Consider the following 18,196-nt stretch of genomic DNA (forward strand, 5'->3'; position numbering starts at 1 on the left):
CCCCTCAGACTTGGGCATTTTCTTTGTTTCCACTTGCCCCAGAACAGTTTGCTGTTGATGCATTTTTTTGACCCCTTAGGGATGATCTATGACAAACCAGACATAATCCAGATCACAGCGGCAAGGAACATGAATCTGACACAGTGTAGTGCACCACTGAGGATTATAGTTCCAAGTTCTGGCAATGGTCCACTAAAGTCCTGTGGAATAATACAGCTCCTATTGTGCCAGTTCCACAGAGGGCTATAAGATACTCTCAAGGATGCTCTGGCTCTGCATACTGCACCTTGTTCTTTGGGGAGGCCATGACTCAGGCCATTTGCATGTATAGAAGATTATGGGATAGACATCGTGAGCAATAGAGTATTTAGGTCATTCTTCCTGTGGCAGTCCGCATACCTGAGGCTGAACCAATGGAGGTTAGAGCTACCAGCCCTCTGTCCGTTGAGAAGAAAAGTCGGCGTGGTCTTAGACTCTGCCTCTATTATGATTGCTTTGGGAATTTACTTAAGGACTGCTCGGCTCGCTCTCAAGCAAGCAAGCCATCTGGAAATGCCTAAGCCTGGGTGATTATCGAGGAGGTCACCCAGACTCTCAGGTACCTTTTTACTCCTCTAACAAAATACTGCTAAATGTGGAACAACTTTGGTTATTGGGTCTGCCATAGTGTTGAGCATTCCGATACCGCAAGTATCGGGTATCGGCCGATACTTGCGGTATCGGAATTCCGATACCGAGATCCGATACTTTTGTGGTATCGGGAATCGGAATCGGAAGTTCCCAGTGTATGGTTCCCAGGGTCTGAAGGAGAGGAAACTCTCCTTCAGGCCCTGGGATCCATATCCATGTAAAAAATAAAGAATTAAAATAAAAAATAGGGACATACTCACCCTCTGACGCCCTGGTAGTAACCGGCAGCCTGCTTTGCTTAAAATGAGCACGTTCAGCACCTTCCATGACGTCACGGCTTCTGATTGGTCGCGTGCCGCTCATGTGACCGCCACGCGACCAATCACAAGCCGTGACGTCATTCTCAGGTCCTAAATTCCTAATTCTAGGAATTTAGGACCTGAGAATGACGTCACGGCTTGTGATTGGTCGCCTGGCGGTCACATGAGCGGCACGCGACCAATCAGAAGCCGTGACGTCATGGAAGGCCCTAAACGCGCTCATTTTAAGCAAAGAAGGCTGCCGGTTAACAAAGGTGAGGTGCAGGGGCCTCCGGAGAGGTGAGTATATCAATATTTTTTATTTTAATTCTTTATTTTACACATTAATATGGATCCCAGGGCCTGAAGGAGAGTTTCCTCTCCTCCAGACCCTGGGAACCATCAGGATACCTTCCGATACTTGGTGTTCCACTGACTTGTATTGGAATCGGGTATCGGCGATATCCGATACTTTTCGGGTATCGGCCGATACTATCCGATACCGATACTTTCAAGTATCGGACGGTATCGCTCAACACTAGTCTGCCACCAACTTCATTGATTCTGGACTGGTTCTGAAATTAGGATTAGGGACAGTTAGGTTGAACAGACTCATTCAAACTTTTGCAGGACATCAGTACTTCAGAATCTTGTCCAGCTGATGACTGTGGAATTCACATTTAGAGCGGAAACTTTTCACTCCATCTCCTGCTATGTGTTGGACAATTTACCTGCTTGGTGTGATGCTGAGTCACTGCTCACGGGTAAGTCATGAGATAGAGTAGTTAGAAGGTCCAAGTTCAGATACCAGGAGAGCTCATAGTACAGAGGGTTAAGACAAAGGTGTGGTCAGGTAACAATCCAGGCTCAAATGCCAGGAGGGTATGTCAAGGACAGGGAGTACAACAAACGGACAATTAGAGGCCAAGTCCGTGCTCAGATACCTGAAGTCAGAGAGTGTCAAAAGCAGAAGGTATAATTCACATGAATTATCACCACAAATCCGAGGTTAGCAACAAGATCAAGATATCAGGCACAGCAAGCATGCACACCTAACTTAAGCAAAGTTACAACTGACACCCTCTGCAGACAGCAATCCAGTCAAATAGCTAGCAAATAATGAAGGATGTGAGGCACCTGTGGAAACACCTGCAGGCAAGAGGAGATTGAACAGTAGGGCTGTCAATCAAAATGCAGACAGCCCAGCATGTCCCAGTATCAGATTGGATGACTGGACTGTCACTCACAATACTGACAGTACAGCACACTTCAGATCCCTGTAGGGTGGGTAAGCTGTCATTCAAGGTGTCCTCAGGCCACAGTCAGATATGAAACCGTAACACTGGTTTGGTATTGGGGCTTCCATTGCTATGTATTCACAATCCTGTTATTGATTGGTGTTAGAAGGATATTGTTAAGTGGAGCCTCAATTGTCTTAAGAAATATATAAGTACTGTATAAATTTGCTCCACTAGTTTGGAAGGTCTGCTGAGGTACCTGAATGACTTTAGAGATGTGTTCTTGGAAAAAGAGTACTTTGGTATATTACAGGAAGTCAGCCCAGAAACCACAGTAGAATACAGATCTGCTCCACTGCCCATTTTTGAGCCCACAAAGTCGTTTGGAGAACCCAGGTTGGGACAATCATGTCACCTGGCCACACACCTCGCTGTGCTCGGTCTGCTTCCTAAGCTGCTGCTACCTCTTCTTTGAGGGTGCCTGCCAATGGAGTGGTGCTACTAGTTGGGGTAGTTGGCCCTTGATGCCCCAAAGTCATGGGCAGCCTCAACACTGCAATTCTCCACTGCAGGTTCTTCAGGTTCAACACTGCAATTCTCCACTGCCGGGTCTTCAGCCTCAACACTGCAATTCACTGCATAGGCAAACAGTATGGCAGTATCAACTTCCTAATAATGGGAATATTGCCTTCAGGTGGCCATCCTGTATGTCTGTTAAAAGGGTTATTGGGGTGAATCCATATTTGGGGAAGGCCTTGCATTTACTTCATGGGCAAACTGTTTGGGACTACTAACTTCCCAATAATGGGAACAATGCTTTCAGGTGGCCATCCTGTACGTCTGTTCAAAGGGTTTTTAGGGTGTGTCTAAATTAGTGCCAGGGCAGGCCTTGCATTCACTTCATCGGCAAACAGTATGGGAGTACCAACTTCTAAATAATGAGAACACTCCGTTCAGGAGGCACTCATTTACGTATGTTCAAAGGGTAGTAGAGAAGAGGTACCATTCGTCAAACTCAATTTGACAGGTGGACCCGCCCCTATCAAAGTGTGTAACCCCTCCCCTCCCTGTCACCCAGCTGTCCCTCCCCCTTGGGTGGTTTTCCCTTTTGATACAGTTTGATATTGTTAATTTGATACAGTGATTATTATCACAGTATTTGATAATGTTTTTATATCCTTTTAGATTTTCATATTATATGTAGCTGCTGTGAGCGTGCTTCTGTAAGATGTATTTTAGAAGCAGTGTTTCTGTCTGCAGCCTGTTATGTGAAACGTAGTCTAATTTTATATGTGTTTTATAACATAATTGCTAGCAGATGCTAGCTATCAGTGTGAAACTGACAGACAAGCACAGCTGTGTCTCTATACAAGACATTCACCACTACTGTCAAGAGTTTCTGGAGAAACAAAAACATGCTTACATATAACTCGTCAAACTCAATTTGACAGGTGGCCCCTAACTGTCTATTCCCAAGGACGCTACAAAAACATTCTAATTTTACACAAACAGATGTAGTTCTGCAAGACATACATTCACATACACAACCGTGACCAAAGCAACAAAAAACAGATGGAGTATGTAGACACAGAGCTGTTTAAAATATTTATTGTCACATACCACAACTACAGGAAAAACACATTCTAAGACAGGTTTAACTAATTGCTAGCAGATGCTAGCTAACAGTGTGAAGCTGACAAGTACATTTTTGATTAAATTGGTAATTTCTGACAGAACAACGAGTTAAACTTGAAAATTTTGATGACACAAAATCTGATACGATACTATCATTATTATGCAAGTCAGAAGTGAAACGCTGTAAAACGTCTTGAATGGTAACCCGCGCGCTAAATGGTGTAATACATATATGCAATAATGGCCACATACACGAGTATAAAAATCCTGGATTTGCGCGTTCTGGTAACAATAAGAGTCACAATTCTTGTTCAGGAATGTCACAAAATCGCGTGGGAAGATTATATTGGCCGGACAAAAGCCATAACTATCAAAAAAAATGCCCGTCTTATCATCGCAGAGTACGATTAATACCCAGTGGCGTCCAGCTTGATTCGCCGGGTCTGTATTCACGATATATGCCGCGGGTCTCTGAGTCACTCTTTCTTCCGGAAGCAAATCATACGGAAACACACCGGTCTGTGTAATTATCGGCCTTCACTACCGCTGTAAGCTGCAGACTGTCCATCGTTACTTAATTAAAATCGTACAAGATCTCACGCCTATTATTAATTTCCAGAATGGTGTGGTTGACTGCAAAAACAATCATATTTATCGTGTGGGGTGTCGCTAGCGCAAAGCGAACTTCAGCACGTAGGTTACCTGTTTTAATGAGCGAGAAATGTCCTCCAGGCTCTTGATCAGGCGATAAATCAAAAGAAAATAGAGTGAATCCAGCCATGAATTCTTCACGATCTATCGCCATGGCACAATCAGCCTTTTGCTTGCCAGATATATGGGCAAGCGCCATATACTCTCTGATGGCTAAATCATCATTAAAATTAGGATTATAAGGTCTCGCGGGTATCTGTTGGCCATCCAGATATAATGCAACGTGGTTGACGTGGTAGTGGTGGAAATGCAACGAGTTTTCGAGTAAGAACCGCTAAAGCCCTCATTATCTACAAACCCCAATATAACAGTTTTTGGTATCTGGCCTAGGAAGAGGTTCTCGTGGTTCGTGATCCATGTACCTGCGGCGATGCTGTACACTTTCATGCATGTTCGGTCAATAGCGTACTTGGCTGTTGGGATAGGAGGGCCTGGCTGTGACCGATTCCGACAGCCGGAGATACCTGCACTCTTTTCACATAGAGAGCGGCTCGGCTTCTGCGGACATGAGGCAGAAAGCATCCTTATTTCTTGTTAACTTAACCTTAAGGTCAAGTCCATTCAATATTAACTTTGGTTGGTTAAATATATCCCCAAAAATGGGCCCCAAGAGGTCGATGGGCTTTGAGCGGGAAGCTGCATTGGCTCTTTTGATAAACCCTGCATTTGAGCCATCCAAGCTCCAGTCATTATGATTGCCCACAGTGTCTTTATAGAACAAACCGGCTGTAAATTGTGATGACAGCATCTGCGAGCTGTAATTTAAAAGGGTCTCTATGTACGCTCTATAGCTGTAGAGATTGTCCGATTGTGAGATAAGTCGGTCTCCCAGAGTAATATCGACCTGGTTAAAAAGAGTGGCTAGAGGGTAATTTATGAGCGCCACACGCGCCCCATCGGCGATAGCCGTATTATCATGCTTCACGATGCGACAGCTTATGTACAGCAGCGTGTTGTTCAGATCATAATAATAATCGCCGCTCCCAAATATGAAAAATTCTAACGGTTCATTGTCTGACAGAGCCGCAACCGGTTGTACTTCTACAAATAGAGATTTTTCTATACTTGTTTGTGTCGGGGGTACGTCAAAAATATCCAGTTCAGATTTTGCGCACTCTACAGAAGCGTCATGCAGGAAAGCCATGATAACTGACTAGAAGATGTCGTCCACAGAGCGTCTTACTCGTTTCTGACGGGGGCGTCTCTTGGTGGTAGTTTTATTCATGAGCATTTGCGGTAAAGGCGGGCAAGCGCGCCTCTTTCTTTTTTGTGCTTTTTTATCGACATAAATTATCCCAGATCCATCTTGTTGAGGTTGTGTATTTAGCCGTTTCATAAGGGCCGTTGAGGCGGTCGTGACGGCGTCCGTCGCGATGTTCCGGACCGCTGTCTTAACGTGCGGTTTTACTAATTCTAGGCCTTTTCTGAAAAGCGGCATGGCGCGGCGAAATAAGCCTTTAAATATTCCGGCCAGGCCAGAGCCGTACATGTACTCGCTCCCGCGGAACCCCTCTAGCCCGTGCCCTGACTGGGCAGTATAGTAGCGGGCATAAACAGCGGGATCTCCATACACCCTTTGAGACACCATTTTATCGTGTCAATACTGTCGCGGTCTAAAATGTAATCGCACTATACACTTTCCGTATCTGAATTTAACCGGCGTACCCTGGTCCAACATGACTGTAATGTTTATGGAGTCAAAGTATTGTTTGCACAGCGGTAAGTAATCGGGACGAGAGTAGCGCACCGTGACAATATCATTATCATCGCCGCTAACTTCTACGGTTCGTAACAGTTGAACGTAACTGTCCCCTACAAGCTGATGTTGAATTATATCAGTGTATACAAAAAGCGAATAAAAACCAGCCTTTGAATCGGGGTAAAAGCGGCGATTCCACGGCATTAAAGCAACGGGGGAGTCATCGACGGTCTGTAGGCCGAAAATACATTTTAGCTTAGTACCCAGAGCAAACTGTATAGGGGCTGGGTCGGGCAGGATCACCTCTCGGCATAGCTCATCATACCGTATTCTGTAGGCAGGCGTGGATAAATTCAGGGCATTGACCGCGCCAACCAGCTTATGAATGTTCGAGTAAAATCCTGATTTTATGTGTTAATGTTCTAACTGATCGTTGTGTTTGTTGCATTTGTCTTAGTTGAAAGCAAAACAAAAAGTTAAAAAACGCATCAAAAACAAACGCTATGTGTGAACATAGCCCAAGGTGTGGAGGAGCATTTTTTGTGGGGGTTAATTATTTTTCCTAATATATAAGTCATTACCCTGGAAAGGATGTTCCTTATAATATTTCCCAGGAAAATCTATTTTGATTTTGTTTTTATATGTTTTATTGTGAGTCTGTAAAAGTGGCGTAAGACTCTGACAACATTGCTCACAGCAGTGACCTGGGAGTCAGAAATTATTCCAGTGGTCTTCCCCATAATGTTCCCATATCATTTGAGCACTGTTCCCATAGATTTCCACAATTTATAGTCACTTTATAGTCCCCCGCGTGTGCCACGGTAAAAATGCTCGAGTTTCCCATAGACTTACATTGGGCTCGTTGCTTGGGTCGAGCACCCGAGCATTCCAATATGCTCGACCCGAGCAACGAGCACACAAGCATTTTAGTGCTAACCCATCACTAGATATATGTACTAAGTTCAAGTACCAAACTTGGGAGGGGGATGGAGACAAAATGGGTACATTTTGGCTAAGAAATATTGATACAAGGTCTGTCTCACCCACACAAACAAAAAATATAGATAGATCAATTCCAGGAGCCAAATTCCTATCAGATCTGACCTATGAGGATAAACTGGCCATAGAAACAGGATTTTCTGAATCCAAAATCTGGTTAATTTTGATAAGAGTCAGTCTGTAAGCATTTTCAGTTGACAGGTGGATGTGCCTCTCATTTATTATGCCCTTGGCAGCACTAAAAACCCACTCTGACAAAATGCTAGAGGCAAAGGCAGGTCAACTTCTACAAGGCATGGAGGGACAGTTAATGCCACGTATCCTGCTTGGATACCCAATAGTTGAACTGCACAGAGGAATCACTGAGGGTGCTGGTACGGTCAGCTGGATACTCCTTTACCACCTTCAAAAACTTTTTTCCTCCTTGTTAGAGTGTCCTGCGTATCAGGGCCTGGTTTCTGGGAGGGTTTAATGACACTAACCCAGACCTTTGATAGTCTTCACCTGCCTCTGATGGACCTGGTGTATGTCTTACTCATTTCTGCTCCTTGTTTGTCCAATGAACCTTTGCCTCCAGTGTTGTCAGATGGGAATTTTTTTTATTAAGTATTAAACTAGGGCCTTCTGGTATTGCTCCATTTTACTAGCAGAGTCCGCCGCAGGAAGGAAAGATGGAAAGTTCTCCTTGAAGTGTGAGTCAAGAAAGGTCAAACAACCAGTAATCAGTGTTGGCAAAAATGCATATAACTTGAGGATCACGGGAAAGGCAGCGAGACATAGTCAGTCATGTGTGCCAGACTCCCAAGAGGTAAGACTTCCCTGTCCCCACCAGGAGGAGGAATATCCATCTTCTCCTCTGTCTCCTCCTCTTCAGCCCATCCTTGCTGAACAGATGGGATGAAGCCCACCCTATTATGTCTAATCACTTTTTCAATGCCATAGACTCTAAAGGATCAAATACTTCTGTTGTTTTGTGAAATAAAATGTTTGGATGCCTGTGAGATTGGCATTATTGGTGCTGACAGTATAAGTGATATGCTCTGATATGCAAATCTTTAATTTACCCAATGTACATCCCACATACATTTTATGGCATAAAGAACAGTCGATAATACAGTTGTGCTCAAAAGTTTACATACCACGGCAGGATTTTTGTTTTCTTGGCCTTTTTTCAGAGAATATGAATGATAACACCAAAACTTTTTCTCCACTCATGATTAGTGGTTGGGTGAAGCCATTTATTGTCAAAGTACTGTGTTTTCTCTTTTTAAATCATAATGACAACCCGAAACATCCAAATGACCGTGATCAAAAGTTTACATACCCCATTTCTTAATACCATGCTTTGCCCCCTCTAACATCATTGACAGCTTGAAGTCTTTTGTGGTATTTGCGGATGAGGTTCTTTATTTTCTTGGATGGTAAAGCTGCCCACTCTTCTTGTCAAAAAGCCTCCAGTTCCTGTAAATTCCTGGGCTGTCTACCATTAACTGTGCGCTTGAGATATCCCCAGAGTGGCTCAATGAAATTGAGGTCAGGAGACTGAGATGGCCACACCAGAACCTTCACTTTGTTCAAGTACTTCTCATGCGCAACTTCGAGGCTGATGAGTGCAAATTTATCTCCAGTATTTGCTGATAATGTGCTGCGTTCATCTTTCATTCAAATTTGACCAAGTTTGTGCCTTTGTAACTCACACATCCTCAAAACATCAGCAATCCACCTCCATGCTTTACTGTAGGAATGGTCTTCCTATCGTCATAGGCCTTGTTGACCTCTCTCCAAATGTAACGTTTATGGTTGTGGGCAAAAAGTTCAATTTTGGTATCATCGCTCCAAATTACCTTGTTTCAGAAGTTTTGAGGTTTGTCTCTGGAGTTTTGCATATTGTAGGTGAGATACTTTGTGCCATTTGCACAGTAATAGCTTTCTTCTGGCGACTCGACCATGCAGCCCATTTTTCTTCACGTGCCTCCTTATTGTGCATCTTGAAATAGCCACATCGCTAGTTTTCAGAGTGTCCTGTATTTCAGTTGATGTTATTTGTGTGTTTTTCTTTGCATCCAGAACAATTTTCCTGGCAGTTTTGGATGACATTATTGTAGGTCTACCTGACTGTGGTTTTGTTTTTACAGAGCCCCTGATTTTCCATTTGTTAATCACAGTTTGAATGCTGCTGACTGGCATTATCAATTCCTTGGATAACTTTTTGTATCCCTTTCCTGTTTTACACAGTTCAACTACCCTTTCCTGTAGATCCTTTGACAATTCTTTTGCTTTCCCCATGACTCACAATCCAGAAACATCAGTGGCTGGATGAAAGATGCAAGAGTCTGTCTGGATCCCAGAAACTCACTCAGCTTTTATGTACACACACTGATTACAAGCAAACAGGTAACAGGTGATGATGTTACCTTTAGTAGCTATTCAAACCCATTTGTGTCAACTTCTGTGCAAGTTATCAGGGCAAAATCACCAGAGTATGTAAACTTTTGATCAGGGTCATTTGGATCTTTTTTTATATAAAGAGAGAAAACACAGTAGTTTGACAATAAATGGCTTCACCCAACCACTCACCATGAGTGGAGAAAAAGTTTTGGTGTTACCATTCATATTCTCTGAAAGGTCAAGAAAGCAAAACTTCTGTAGGGGTATGGAAACTTTTGATCACAACTGTATGTACAACATCCGTAGTGTTACAGTTTATAAATTTTTTATATCATAGTTGGTTACAAAAAGATTTTTTTATGATAGACCGCATGTGAACAAGTTCTACACCAATTGCCTTTGCATCTGTAGAAACCCCTGCAAGAAAGCCAAGTCTGGATATTAGTGTGAGAGGAAAAGTAGTTGGCAGAAACTAAACTGCCAATTGTAGTCGCTTTTTTGCCACTATTGCGCAACCCAGTTCAATAATAGAAAACAAGATAGGATCCTGATATATAATGGGAAGTAGCTTATAGATGGTTTGTTTTATGTGGTTAAATAGAGGGCTGTATTGAATAGATAATTGTTGTGAAATTGGATTCTGGGCTCCCCCGGTGGCCACTTGTGGAATTGTACTTGTGTGCATCATCCCCTCTGTTCACCTGCTCCTATCAGGATGTGGGAGTCGCTATATAACCTTGCTCCTCTGTCAGTTTCATGCCGGTCAACAATGTAATCAGAAGCCTTCTGTGCATGTTCCTGCTACTAGACAACTCCTAGCTAAGTTGGACTTTTGTCCTTGTGTGTTTTTGCATTTTGTTCCTGTTCACAGCTGCTGTTTCGTTACTGTGTCTGGAAAGCTCTTGTGAGCGGAAATTGCCACTCTGGTGTTATGGGTTAATGCTAGAGTCTTAAAGTAATTTCTGGATGGTGTTTTGATAGGGTTTTCTGCTGACCATGAAAGTGCCCTTTCTGTCTTCATGCTATCTAGTAAGCGGACCTCGATTTTGCTAAACCTATTTTCATACTACGTTTGTCATTTCATCTAAAATCACCGCCAATATATGTGGGGGCCTCTGTCTGCCTTTTGGGAAAATTTCTCTAGAGGTGAGCCAGGACTGTCTTTTCCTCTGCTAGGATTAGGTAGTTCTCCGGCTGGCGCTGGGCATCTAGGGATAAAAAACGTAGGCATGCTACCCGGCCACTTCTAGTTGTGCGGCAGGTTTAGTTCATGGTCAGTATAGTTTCCATCTTCCAAGAGCTAGTTCTCATATATGCTGGGCTATGTTCTCTCGCCATTGAGAATCATGACAGTTTGACCGGCCCAAAAAAGGGTTAAATTACTGGCTGAGAAAGGAGAGAAAAAAGAAGTCTGCTACAATTTTTTTTTTTTTTTTTCCTCTAGTTCTGAGTGTGCTCTTAATTGAATCACTTGCTAGTTTGCCTATGCTGCAGCCTTCCTCTCTTTCTCTCCTTCTAATCCTTGAATGGCTCTGTGTTCACCTGTTTCAAATGGATCTTCAGAGTGTAGCTACAGGTTTGAATAATCTCGCCACAAAGGTACAAAATTTGCAAGATTTTGTTGTTCATGCACCTATGTCTGAGCCTAGAATTCCTTTGCCTGAATTCTTCTCGGGGAATAGATCTCACTTTCAAAATTTTAAAAATAATTGCAAATTGTTTTTGTCCCTGAAGTCTCGCTCTGCCGGAGACCCTGCACAGCAGGTCAGGATTGTAATTTCCTTGCTCCGGGGCGACCCTCAGGACTGGGCTTTTGCATTGGCACCAGGGGATCCTGCGTTGCTCAATGTGGATGCGTTTTTTCTGGCCTTGGGGTTGCTTTATGAGGAACCTCATTTAGAGCTTCAGGCGGAAAAGGCCTTGATGTCCTTGTCTCAGGGGCAAGATGAAGCTGAAATATACTGCCAAAAATTCCGTAAATGGGCTGTGCTTACTCAGTGGAATGAGTGCGCCCTGGCGGCGATTTTCAGAGAAGGTCTCTCTGATGCCATTAAGGATGTTATGGTGGGGTTCCCTGTGCCTGCGAGTCTGAATGAGTCCATGACGATGGCTATTCAGATCGATAGGCGTCTGCGGGAGCGCAAACCTGTGCACCATTTGGCGGTGTCTACTGAGAAAACGCCAGAAAATATGCAATGTGATAGAATTCTGTCCAGAAGCGAGCGGCAGAATTTTAGACGAAAAAATGGGTTGTGCTTCTATTGTGGTGATTCAACTCATGTTATATCAGCATGCTTTAAGCGTACTAAGAAGCCTGACAAGTCTGTTTCAATTAGCACTTTACAGTCTAAGTTTATTCTATCTGTGACCCTGATTTGTTCTTTGTCATCTATTACCGCGGACGCCTATGTCGACTCTGGCGCTGCTTTGAGTCTTATGGATTGGTCCTTTGCCAAACGCTGTGGGTATGATTTGGAGCCATTGGAGGCTCCGATACCTCTGAAAGGGATTGACTCCACCCCATTGGCTAGTAATAAACCACAATACTGGACACAAGTGACTATGCGTGTTAATCCGGATCACCAGGAGGTTATTCGCTTTCTGGTGCTGTATAATCTACATGATGTTTTGGTGCTGGGATTGCCATGGCTGCAATCTCATAACCCAGTCCTCGACTGGAGAGCTATGTCTGTGTTAAGCTGGGGATGTAAAGGAACTCATGGGGACGTACCTTTGGTTTCCATTTCATCATCTATTCCCTCTGAGATTCCTGAATTCTTGTCTGACTTTCGTGACGTTTTTGAAGAACCCAAGGTTGGTTCACTACCTCCGCACCGGGAGTGCGATTGTGCCATAGACTTGATCCCGGGTAGTAAATACCCTAAGGGTCGTTTATTTAATCTGTCTGTGCCTGAACACGCGGCTATGCGAGAATATATAAAGGAGTCCTTGGAAAAGGGACATATTCGTCCTTCGTCATCTCCCTTAGGAGCCGGTTTTTTCTTTGTGTCTAAGAAAGACGGCTCTTTGAGACCGTGTATTGATTATCGACTTTTGAATAAAATCACGGTTAAATATCAATATCCGTTACCACTGCTTACTGATTTGTTTGCTCGTATAAAGGGGGCCAAGTGGTTCTCTAAGATTGATCTCCGTGGGGCGTATAATTTGGTGCGAATCAAGCAGGGGGATGAGTGGAAAACCGCATTTAATACGCCCGAGGGCCATTTTGAGTATTTGGTGATGCCTTTTGGTCTTTCAAATGCCCCTTCAGTCTTCCAGTCCTTTATGCATGACATTTTCCGCGATTATTTGGATAAATTTATGATTGTGTATCTGGATGATATTCTGATTTTTTCGGATGACTGGGACTCTCATGTCCAGCAGGTCAGGAGGGTTTTTCAGGTTTTGCGGTCTAATTCCTTGTGTGTGAAGGGTTCTAAGTGTGTTTTTGGGGTTCAAAAGATTTCCTTCTTGGGATACATTTTTTCCCCCTCTTCCATCGAGATGGATCCTGTCAAGGTTCAGGCTATTGGTGATTGGACGCAACCCTCTTCTCTTAAGAGTCTTCAGAAATTTTTGGGCTTTGCTAACTTTTATCGTCGATTTATTGCTGGTTTTTCTGATGTTGTAAAACCATTGACTGATTTGACTAAGAAGGGTGCTGATGTTGCTGATTGGTCCCCTGATGCTGTGGAGGCCTTTCGGGAGCTCAAGCGCCGCTTTTCTTCCGCCCCAGTGTTGCGTCAGCCTGATGTTGCTCTTCCTTTTCAGGTTGAGGTCGACGCTTCTGAAATCGGAGCTGGGGCGGTGTTGTCGCAGAGAAGTTCCGACTGCTCCGTGATGAGACCTTGTGCCTTTTTTTCCCGTAAATTTTCGCCCGCCGAGCGGAATTATGATATTGGGAATCGGGAGCTTTTGGCCATGAAGTGGGCTTTTGAGGAGTGGCGTCACTGGCTTGAGGGGGCCAGACATCAGGTGGTGGTATTGACTGACCACAAAAATTTAATTTACCTTGAGTCTGCCAGGCGCCTGAATCCTAGACAGGCGCGCTGGTCGTTGTTTTTCTCTCGGTTTAATTTTGTGGTGTCTTACCTACCGGGTTCTAAGAATGTTAAGGCAGATGCCCTTTCTAGGAGTTTTGAGCCTGACTCCCCTGGTAATTCTGAGCCCACAGGTATCCTTAAAGATGGAGTGATATTGTCTGCCGTTTCTCCAGACCTGCGGCGGGCCTTGCAGGAGTTTCAGGCGGATAGACCTGATCGTTGCCCACCTGGTAGACTGTTTGTTCCTGATGATTGGACCAGTAGAGTCATCTCTGAGGTTCATTCTTCTGCGTTGGCAGGTCATCCTGGAATCTTTGGTACCAGGGATTTGGTGGCAAGGTCCTTCTGGTGGCCTTCCCTGTCACGAGATGTGCGAGGCTTTGTGCAGTCTTGTGACGTTTGTGCTCGGGCCAAGCCTTGTTGTTCTCGGGCTAGTGGATTGTTGTTACCCTTGCCTATCCCGAAGAGGCCTTGGACGCACATCTCGATGGAGTTTATTTCGGATCTGCCTGTTTCTCAGAAGATGTCTGTCATCTGGGTGGTGTGTGACCGTTTCTCTAAGATGGTCCATCTGGTTCCCTTGCCTAAGTTGCCTTCTTCTTCCGAGTTGGTTCCTCTGTTTTTTCAAAATGTTGTTCGTTTGCATGGTATTCCGGAGAATATCGTTTCTGACAGAGGGACCCAATTCGTGTCTAGATTTTGGCGGGCATTCTGTGCTAGGATGGGCATAGATTTGTCTTTTTCGTCTGCTTTCCATCCTCAGACTAATGGCCAGACCGAGCGGACTAATCAGACCTTGGAGACATATTTGAGGTGTTTTGTGTCTGCGGATCAGGATGATTGGGTTGCTTTTTTGCCTTTGGCGGAGTTCGCCCTCAATAATCGGGCCAGCTCTGCCACCTTGGTGTCCCCGTTTTTCTGTAATTTGGGGTTTCATCCTCGATTTTCCTCCGGTCAAGTGGAATCTTCGGATTGTCCTGGAGTGGATGCTGTGGTGGAGAGGTTGCATCAGATTTGGGGGCAGGTGGTGGACAATTTGAAGTTGTCCCAGGAGAAGACTCAGCTTTTTGCCAACCGCCGTCGTCGTGTTGGTCCTCGGCTTTGTGTTGGGGACTTGGTGTGGTTGTCTTCTCGTTTTGTCCCTATGAGGGTTTCTTCTCCTAAGTTTAAGCCTCGGTTCATCGGCCCGTACAAGATATTGGAGATTCTTAACCCTGTGTCCTTCCGTTTGGACCTCCCTGCATCCTTTTCGATTCATAATGTTTTTCATCGGTCATTGTTGCGCAGGTATGAGGTACCGGCTGTGCCTTCCGTTGAGCCTCCTGCTCCGGTGTTGGTTGAGGGTGAGTTGGAGTACGTTGTGGAAAAGATCTTAGACTCTCGTGTTTCCAGACGGAAACTCCAGTATCTGGTCAAATGGAAGGGATACGGTCAGGAGGATAATTCTTGGGTCACTGCCTCTGATGTTCATGCCTCCGATCTTGTCCGTGCCTTTCATAGGGCTCATCCTGATCGCCCTGGTGGTTCTGGTGAGGGTTCGGTGCCCCCTCCTTGAGGGGGGGGTACTGTTGTGAAATTGGATTCTGGGCTCCCCCGGTGGCCACTTGTGGAATTGTACTTGTGTGCATCATCCCCTCTGTTCACCTGCTCCTATCAGGATGTGGGAGTCGCTATATAACCTTGCTCCTCTGTCAGTTTCATGCCGGTCAACAATGTAATCAGAAGCCTTCTGTGCATGTTCCTGCTACTAGACAACTCCTAGCTAAGTTGGACTTTTGTCCTTGTGTGTTTTTGCATTTTGTTCCTGTTCACAGCTGCTGTTTCGTTACTGTGTCTGGAAAGCTCTTGTGAGCGGAAATTGCCACTCTGGTGTTATGGGTTAATGCTAGAGTCTTAAAGTAATTTCTGGATGGTGTTTTGATAGGGTTTTCTGCTGACCATGAAAGTGCCCTTTCTGTCTTCATGCTATCTAGTAAGCGGACCTCGATTTTGCTAAACCTATTTTCATACTACGTTTGTCATTTCATCTAAAATCACCGCCAATATATGTGGGGGCCTCTGTCTGCCTTTTGGGAAAATTTCTCTAGAGGTGAGCCAGGACTGTCTTTTCCTCTGCTAGGATTAGGTAGTTCTCCGGCTGGCGCTGGGCATCTAGGGATAAAAAACGTAGGCATGCTACCCGGCCACTTCTAGTTGTGCGGCAGGTTTAGTTCATGGTCAGTATAGTTTCCATCTTCCAAGAGCTAGTTCTCATATATGCTGGGCTATGTTCTCTCACCATTGAGAATCATGACAGATAATACAGGTTTATCGATTACTTTATAGTTCTTAGAGGTTTTTTTTTCTCATTTTTATCTTGCCCTTTATTCACCATATCAGATCTAGCTTTAGAGGAAATAATATTAGTGGCCCTATTAAGGGTAAAAGTAGAGTAACCTCTTTTTTTAAATCTGCAACAGGCTTCACTAACTTCCCTAATGAGGGAATTTGGATCACTGCAGTTTCTTTTAATTCTGCTAAGTTCCCCAACTGGAATGGCACACAGTGTGGATGTTATGATCCTGCCCTCTGCAGTCCCTAATAATTGGATATCCAAAAATGAAATTGTGTTTTTATGAAACGTGTGGGTAAATTAAAAGTATTGTTATTAAGATATTCAGTGAAGGTTAGTATGGCAGTGACAGACACATCGCCCCCCCAAATAAAGACGAGATCGTCAATGTATCTACCATAACAGACAGCATGGTGTGCAAAAGAGTTAGAGTTGGAATATAGGAATAACCACTTCCAATAGGCCGTTACCAGAATTGCTAGCGACAGGGAGTATTTAGCCCCCATAGAGACACCCCTCTTCTGCAAATAAAATGAATGATCAAATGTAAAAAAGTGTGTCATGAGAAAAAACGTGACTTGCAAAATGAAATCCTGGAGATTCTGTGTGAATTCGCTGTACCGAGACATGTGGAATTCTAACGCTTTAATTGCCACATCATGGGGTATCGATGTGTACAGTAAAGTTACATCACAGGATAACCATGAGAAGTTATTACACCATTTTTTGTCCGAAAAAAAATCTTAAGATATCACATGAATCTTTAACCCCCTATTGACAGAGCCAAATTTGTACTTAATGACCAAGCCAATTTTTAAAATTCTGACCACTGTCACTTTATGAGGTTCATATCATATACTAGCGAATTGAAAGAATATAGATACTCAATAATATAAAAAAGCAATAAATTTTATTTGAAAATACAAACAACATGTTATAAAGATAAAATATGCAAGCATGACAGAATACATGACAAAATTCCAACATGCCGATAGGAGGAAAAAACAACCAGTACACTAAGGGATAGGGCACACTACCAAATCTGACCTGGGTGAGTATGGAGTAGTATAATGCAATATGCTAAGTGTGAGACAAAAGGTCACAGAGGGAACACCGCCCTCAACGTATACTACATAGCTATAGATAAATATGCTCAATAGTCTCCACCTAATACAAACTTACCCATAGTTGGTCACGGTCCGTGTGTCGCCTTCCTACTACCCCTGACGCGCGTTTCGCACGATGGCTTTCTCAAAGGGGAGGTAACAGAGGTGTCTAATTGTTGTTGCGCCTTTTATAGGGAGCTGGACATCAGGTTTTAATTAGCGCATGCGCATCTGCCTCCAACGCATAAATTAGTGCAATCCCCAATGGCGTAATTATGTGGCGTGTGTGCAGGCGGAAAGCCGCCAATGGTACCAATGTGCACACAAACCACACAACATGTAGACGCCATGGAGATTATACGGCGTCGGGTATGCAGACTCGCGCATGCGCATAGCTTATGCCAGTGTTCCCGGAAGTCAAAGCGGCCCGACCCGGAAGTGCCCGAACGCCAATGCGCCTGCGTGCGGTAAGCATCTAGTATCCACAGGTCCATGGCAATGTTGTCATGGAGATCCGGGTAAGTATATATATATCTCCCCTTTGAGAAAGCCATCGTGCGAAACGCGCGTCAGGGGTAGTAGGAAGGCGACACACGGACCGTGACCAACTATGGGTAAGTTTGTATTAGGTGGAGACTATTGAGCATATTTATCTATAGCTATGTAGTATACGTTGAGGGCGGTGTTCCCTCTGTGACCTTTTGTCTCACACTTAGCATATTGCATTATACTACTCCATACTCACCCAGGTCAGATTTGGTAGTGTGCCCTATCCCTTAGGCCATGTTCACACAGTGCGTTTTTTACCGCGGAACCGCGGCGGTTTTGCCGCTGCGGTTCCGCAGCTGTTTTCCATGCAGGGTACAGTACACTGTACCCTATGGAAAACAGGACACACTGTGCACATGGTCCGGAAATTTTTAAAAAAAGCCGTGCTGAATAGCTCCCGGAAAAAAGAAGGAGCATGTCAATTCTTCTTCCTGAACCGCAGCGGTTCTGCACCCATAGACCTCCATTGTGAGGTCAAAATCGCAGTAAAACACGCAGATCAAAAATATATCTGCGTGTTTTACTGCGGTTTGATGTGCAGAACCGCTGCTGCAGGAAGTGCGG

The 18,196-nt window shown here is 44.3% G+C and overlaps 1 protein-coding gene; it reads right to left on the bottom strand.

Moving 5' to 3' along the window:
• The window catches only part of LOC143766335 (uncharacterized), a 569,027-nt gene that overhangs the window by 452,642 nt on the left and 98,189 nt on the right, over positions 1-18,196 (bottom strand).

This window comes from Ranitomeya variabilis, chromosome 4 (genome assembly GCF_051348905.1).
Source record: "Ranitomeya variabilis isolate aRanVar5 chromosome 4, aRanVar5.hap1, whole genome shotgun sequence".
Taxonomy (NCBI): Eukaryota; Metazoa; Chordata; class Amphibia; order Anura; family Dendrobatidae; genus Ranitomeya; species Ranitomeya variabilis.